Genomic DNA, 6000 nt, shown 5'->3' with positions numbered 1-6000 from the left:
AAAACAGACCCTTTGCGCTATAGGAGATAGGGGTTCCACCCTGCAGGTGGCCTGGGCGGTGGTCAATGCTGCCCTAAGATCAATCTCCAGCAGACAATTGGGGGTTGGCAAAATGTAACCAATTAGGTTTTTGCAAAGTTAACTGCTTGCTTGGAAAACTGTGTAAAATTGCTCTTTGAAATGTATTCTTTGGACATTGTTTTGGCTGATTACAGCACATTGTCCCGCTATTATTGCAATAAAAGCTTATTAGCTTCATTGAACCAATCCATAAGGCTCTGTATTACTAAGAGACTGTTGGAATTTTTCTAACATTCACATCAAAGTAATACATACACTCCAAAATTATTACCATACACACTTATAACTTGTATATAAGTATAGTCTATCTTATATGAGTTTTATATTTCATGATTTTATATAAATTGCATTTTATCTATTTTTATTTTATATTTGTATTTATACCACGCCCTCCCCAAGCGGGCTCCGGGCGGCAAACAACAGTAAAATTTACAAAAATTAAAACAACAATAAATATATATCAGCGTTAAAAAACAAATTAAACAACAAGCAGATGGTGTTGAAAACCCACCCCTATACTAAACCCATGGGAGGCCAGTGATGACAATGGTTCAGGCCAGCTGGCTAGGTGGAAAATGGCTGGTGGAAAAGCTCCATCTTACAGGCCCTGCGGAACTCATTCAGGTCTAGCAGGACCCTGATCTCATTGGGGAGCTTATTCCACCAGGTAGGGGCCAGGACAGAAAAAGTCCTGGCCCTCGTGGAAGCCAGCCGGACCTCCTTTGGACCAAGGGATCTCCAGTAGCTTTCCCTCCGATGAACAATGAATGGAGAGACCTAATGAGGCAATATGGGGAGAGGCGGTCTTGTAGGTATGCAGGTCCAAGACCGCTCATGGTAGAGGAGTAGCACCAACGGGTGGAGGTATAGCCAGGCCACAGAGCGGGCATGGCGAGGGCGTGGCTGGGGTGGGCGGTGTTGTGGCAGGGGCACAGGGCACCTGCATCCCGGGCAGAGTTTCCCCTCACTCCACCTCTGGCTCATGGCCTATGTTGTTAGCCTCTCTCAGCCTGCTCTGAGCCCTCCTAGTTTTCTTGATGACACTCTTTGGGAGAAAAACCTTGGTCTTCCTTTCAGGTAAATAAGGTAATAATAATACTGGCCTGCCTTTAAGGGCTAGAATTATAAGAAGTGGAAGGAAGTCTGTGATCACTGGAAGTGCTAAGTCAATAAAAATTATTTGGCTTTTGGAATTTGTTTGCTGGTCCTTGAGCATTTTTAGCTTCCGAGCCTGTGTATTTAATGAGTTTAGAGATAAACTCTCGATGGACTGGTAACGGACTGGAATGCCCGCCTTTCCAACGCCATCAAGGTTGTTGCTCCCCGCTCCCTCTACGACCCCGATCTTGGCTGGCTCCGTGGTATACCGAGGAGCTACGCTGTTTGAAACGGGAGCTTAGACGGCTAGAGCGAGTGTGGAGGAAGTCTCGTGACGAGGCTGCGCGAACATCTTATAGGATGTTTATGAAGGCCTATGAGATGGCGATGAAGGAGGTGAAGAGAATATTCTTCTCCTCCTCTCTCGCATCTGCTAGCTCTCGCCCAGCACAACTGTTTCGTATTATTCGGTCTCTTACCTCATTATCTGAGGGTTCAAAAATGATCATTTGGCTATTAGCTGTGAGGCATTTATGAGCTTGGGTGCTGTGTGGTTTCCGGGCTGTATGGCCGTGTTCTAGCAGCATTCTCTCCTGACGTTTCGCCTGCATCTGTGGCTGGTATCTTCAGAGGATCATCTGAAGATGCCAGCCACAGATCCTCTGAAGATGCCAGCCACAGATGCAGGCGAAATGTCAGGAGAGAATGCTGCTAGAACATGGCCATACAGCCCGGAAACCACACAGCACCCAAGTGATTCCGGCTGTGAAAGCCTTCAACAATACATTTATGAGCTATTTTGCAGATAAAGCCGTGTCGCTCCGCCAGAACCTCCCTGCCACTTTGGAGACAATTTGCAAACTGCCATCTTCTGGCCCTTGTCTGGCCCAGTTTTCCCTGCTCTCTGAAGCCGCTGTCGACAGAGTCCTGGCTGCTGTTAGACCTACTACCTGTCCTCTGGATCCGTGCCCCTTCTGGCTCATTAAAGCATGCAGAGAAGAGCTGCGACCCCACCTGTTGAATATCATCAATAGCTCCCTTGAGCAAGGAGTTTTTCCAGGTGGGTTGAAGGAGGCAGTGGTCCGCCCACTCTTAAAAAGACCGTCATCAGATCCCAGTGATCCGTCCAATTACCGCCCCATCTCAAATCTTTCGTTTCTGGGGAAGGTAATTGAGAGAGTGGTGTTGGAGCAGCTTCAGGGGTTTCTGGAGGATGCATTGGCTTTCGATCCCTTCCAGTCCGGCTTCCATGCTGGGCATGGGACAGAGACTGTTCTCGTCGCCGTCACAGATCTGCGCTGCTGGTATTATTGGATCTTACCGCAGCGTTTGATGTGGTCGACCACGACCTTTTGACCCACTGCCTGGCCGCTTCCGGGGTGCGGGGCACTGTCCTCCAATGGATTGCCTCGTTCCTCCGGAACCAGAGTCAGCAAGTGTGGGGCGGGGACCAAGCCTCCCGGAGGTGCCCACTTTATTGCGGTGTGCCTCAGGGAGTGCTGTTGTCCCCGCTATTCTTTAACATCTATATGCGACCCCTTGATCAGCTGGTATGGAGCTTTGGGCTGGTATGTCATCAATATGCCGATGACACCCAGCTCATTCTGTCGATGGAGGGGGGAGTGGTCACCGCCCCTGCAGCTCTACAGCATTGTTTGGAGGCGGTTGCTGGTTGGTTGAAGCAGAGCAGGCTAAAACTGAATCCAACAAAGACGGAGATCCTTTGGCTAGGTCGTGGGGGCGGGATTTTCAGCCACTGGTGTGGGAGGGGGTCTCATTGGCACCGACCCCCTCAGTTCGCAGCCTGGGGGTCCACCTGGATTCATCTCTTTCAATGGAGACCCAGGTGGCCCACGTAACCCGGGTTACGTTTTTCCATCTCCGTCAGGCCCGGTGACTGGCCCCCTTCCTCTCCCAGGTGGATCTGGCCACTGTGATCCATGCAACGGTCACCTCCAGGTTAGACTATTGCAACTCGCTCTACACGGGCCTTCCCTTGCAGCTGATCCGGAAATTGAAATTGGTCCAGCATGCGGCGGCTCGTCTGCTCACAGGAGGTGCCATCAGAAATCACATCATGCCCGTGTTGCATCACTTGCACTGGCTCCCAGTTCAGTTCCGAATCATCTTCAAGGTATTGGTGTTAACCTTTAAGGCCTTACGCGGTCTAGGACCCTCGTACCTATGAGACCGTCTGGCCCCATATGTCCCACGTCGGTCTCTGCGTTCAGCAGAGGCCAATCTGCTGGTGATCCCCGCCCCCTCCATGATGCGGCTGGCCTCCACCTAGGGCCAGGGCTTTTACGGCCCTGGCCCCTGCCTGGTGGAATGCTCTCCCTCCAGCTGTCCAGGCCCTGAGGGACCTTAATGAGGTCCGCAGGGCCTGCAAGACTGAGCTATTCCGCCAGGCCTTTGGGGAGACCAGCTGCAGATATACGTGCCTGGAAACAACTAAGGCCGCCTGTTCCCCTCTTAGAGGAGTTTTAATAGTCGGACGCCATCTGCATTTCAATTGGTTATGGTAATTGAGCGCTGTATTTTAACTTTGTATGGTATTTTATCTATCCACTAGTTTATTGCTATTGTTGTAAACCGCCCTGAGCCCTCCGGGGGAGGGCGGTATATAAGTGGAACAATAAAAATAAATAAATAAATAAATAAATAAATAATGACTTCCCAAGTCTGTTTCAGTTGAAAGAAGAAGTTGCTGACAAACCTTTTCCCGCTGATAAACTCCTTTGAAAAAGGCTGTCTGCCTGTCATTTCCTGCAGTGCAGGAGAAAAAAGGTACCTTATATTGATGATTGTTTTCCCTGTCGAAGGGTTACATTTCCTCAGAGAAGACGGGGAAACAATATTTGCCTGCTTTCTTAAGCCTGATTCCTGTCCCCTATTTGGTTTTATTAAAGTGTGTCATTAATTTATTTACTTCATTTATATCGTGCATTTCTCCCCAATGGGAACCTCAAGCAGTTTACATAATTTCCCTCTCCTCTAGTTTTAGCCTGTGAGGTGGATTGGGTTGAGAGTGGACCACTGTCCCAAAATTGCCCAGTGAGTCCATGGCAGTAGAGGGATTCCAGCCTGTGCTTCCTGGATCCTTCTCTGACACTGAAACCACTGCACTGCTCTGTCTCTATGAGGCAAACCTTAGTTTTTAAAAGCTATATCTCAAAAGGGAAAGGTTAAGTCTACGAAGTTAGCATTTCTAACATAAAAGCTGAAATTTCATAGGATTCCAAAGGTATTGGACACAAGATACATACAAGTGAGGTAGAGTCACAACTGACTTGGTCGCTCCAGTAAGGGGCTTTCAGGGCAAGTGAGAAGCAGAGGTGGTTTTCCTTCCTCTGCAGAGTCTTTCTTGGGCCTTTCCCCACTCACTGTTTGCTGCGCGCTACTCTTGCCAAGTAGCACAGGGTCCAGCAGCACTCCCCACTACAGGGGGGCGACAACGCAGCCGCCCCAACTCTGCCGCTCTCGCGCCCCCTCAGCGCACATCATTTCCGGCGCTGCTGAAAACTGCGCCGTTTGATGACCCCCGCGCAGAGCGCGGGGCATTGGGGAAGCCAGGGAACACAATCCCCGCGCTGAAAAGGTTCACGCCAGATGAAACCGACGTCATTTTTAAAAGTGGGGAAACGGCCCTTGGCAAGTATCGACCCTGCTTAGCTTCCAAGATCTGATGAGAACAGACTTTAGCATTCAGCTCCTGGACACAATGAGCCTTAATTAAAAAAACCCAAATTACTCCAAATTGAATTTTTCAGTGGCTACAATTAGAAATTCATGCTTTCATTTTTTAGCATGGATCATCCGCTTGCCACAACGAGCAGTAAGGAAAGAATGGCCGGCATCTGGCTTGCCCCTATTTAAACCCTTAGCCGTGCTTATATCAAAGGAGGTAGAAAGTGGCTATTACTTCTGACTCTGACCACCAAATTTGCATTTCATTATAACCAATCTTCTGTTAGCATCGCAAGGCACTTATAACATATCCATTAATCCACAATGTCTTTGAACTATTGTGCCGGTAGGGAGAACAAGATGAATAGGCATAATTAGTTCTGTAAAGTGAGTAAGTACATAAATAAATAAAAACCAAAACACACATCTGGGAATGAAGTTTTGCTGGATGGGCCCTGCCCTTGCCAGGCAATTTCATAAATAAAATGATGACTACTGGGAAAAAGAGAGAAGGGAATATGGAATAGCTGGAGAACTGACAAAAGTTAAATCTAAATCAGCTGTTTATTGGCTGAATAAGGAGGGTATTCCTTTGCTACTTGGCAACTATGGCATGGGAGTTGGTAGAGCTCAATATCTCTTGGCCCAATTCAGTGCAGAAAGTAAATAAATACAATGTATTGTCAAAGATTTTCACAGCCGGAATCACTGGGGTATTGTGTGGTTTCTAGGCTGTATGGCCGTGTTCTAGTACCACAAAAATGAACAAAATTTGGCTACCAGTACTGAAAAACACCAGAATCAAGACTGTGACTAATGAACCCCACCCAGACAAAGGATGTCTCCAGGCAGTAAGCAATCAAAGGGATCAAAAAGCCAGGCTACTACAATACAGATGCCCTCACATTATGGTATCTTCATGGTTACTCTCATGCTAAATGGGTGGATTCCACCCCCCAACACATGCAAATCAAGCTTGCTAATTGCATCCTTTACACTTGTTAACAGGCAAGTGGTTCTTTCTCCCACCCTGGACATTCCACGGGTATATATGCTCCACTTGCTTTACTACCATCAGATCCTCTGAAGATGCCAGCCATAGTTGCAGGCGAAACGTCAGAAGAAAATGCTACT

This window comes from Sphaerodactylus townsendi, linkage group LG15 (genome assembly GCF_021028975.2).
Source record: "Sphaerodactylus townsendi isolate TG3544 linkage group LG15, MPM_Stown_v2.3, whole genome shotgun sequence".
Classification (NCBI taxonomy): Eukaryota; Metazoa; Chordata; class Lepidosauria; order Squamata; family Sphaerodactylidae; genus Sphaerodactylus; species Sphaerodactylus townsendi.
Note: the sequence above shows the minus strand (reverse complement) of the source record.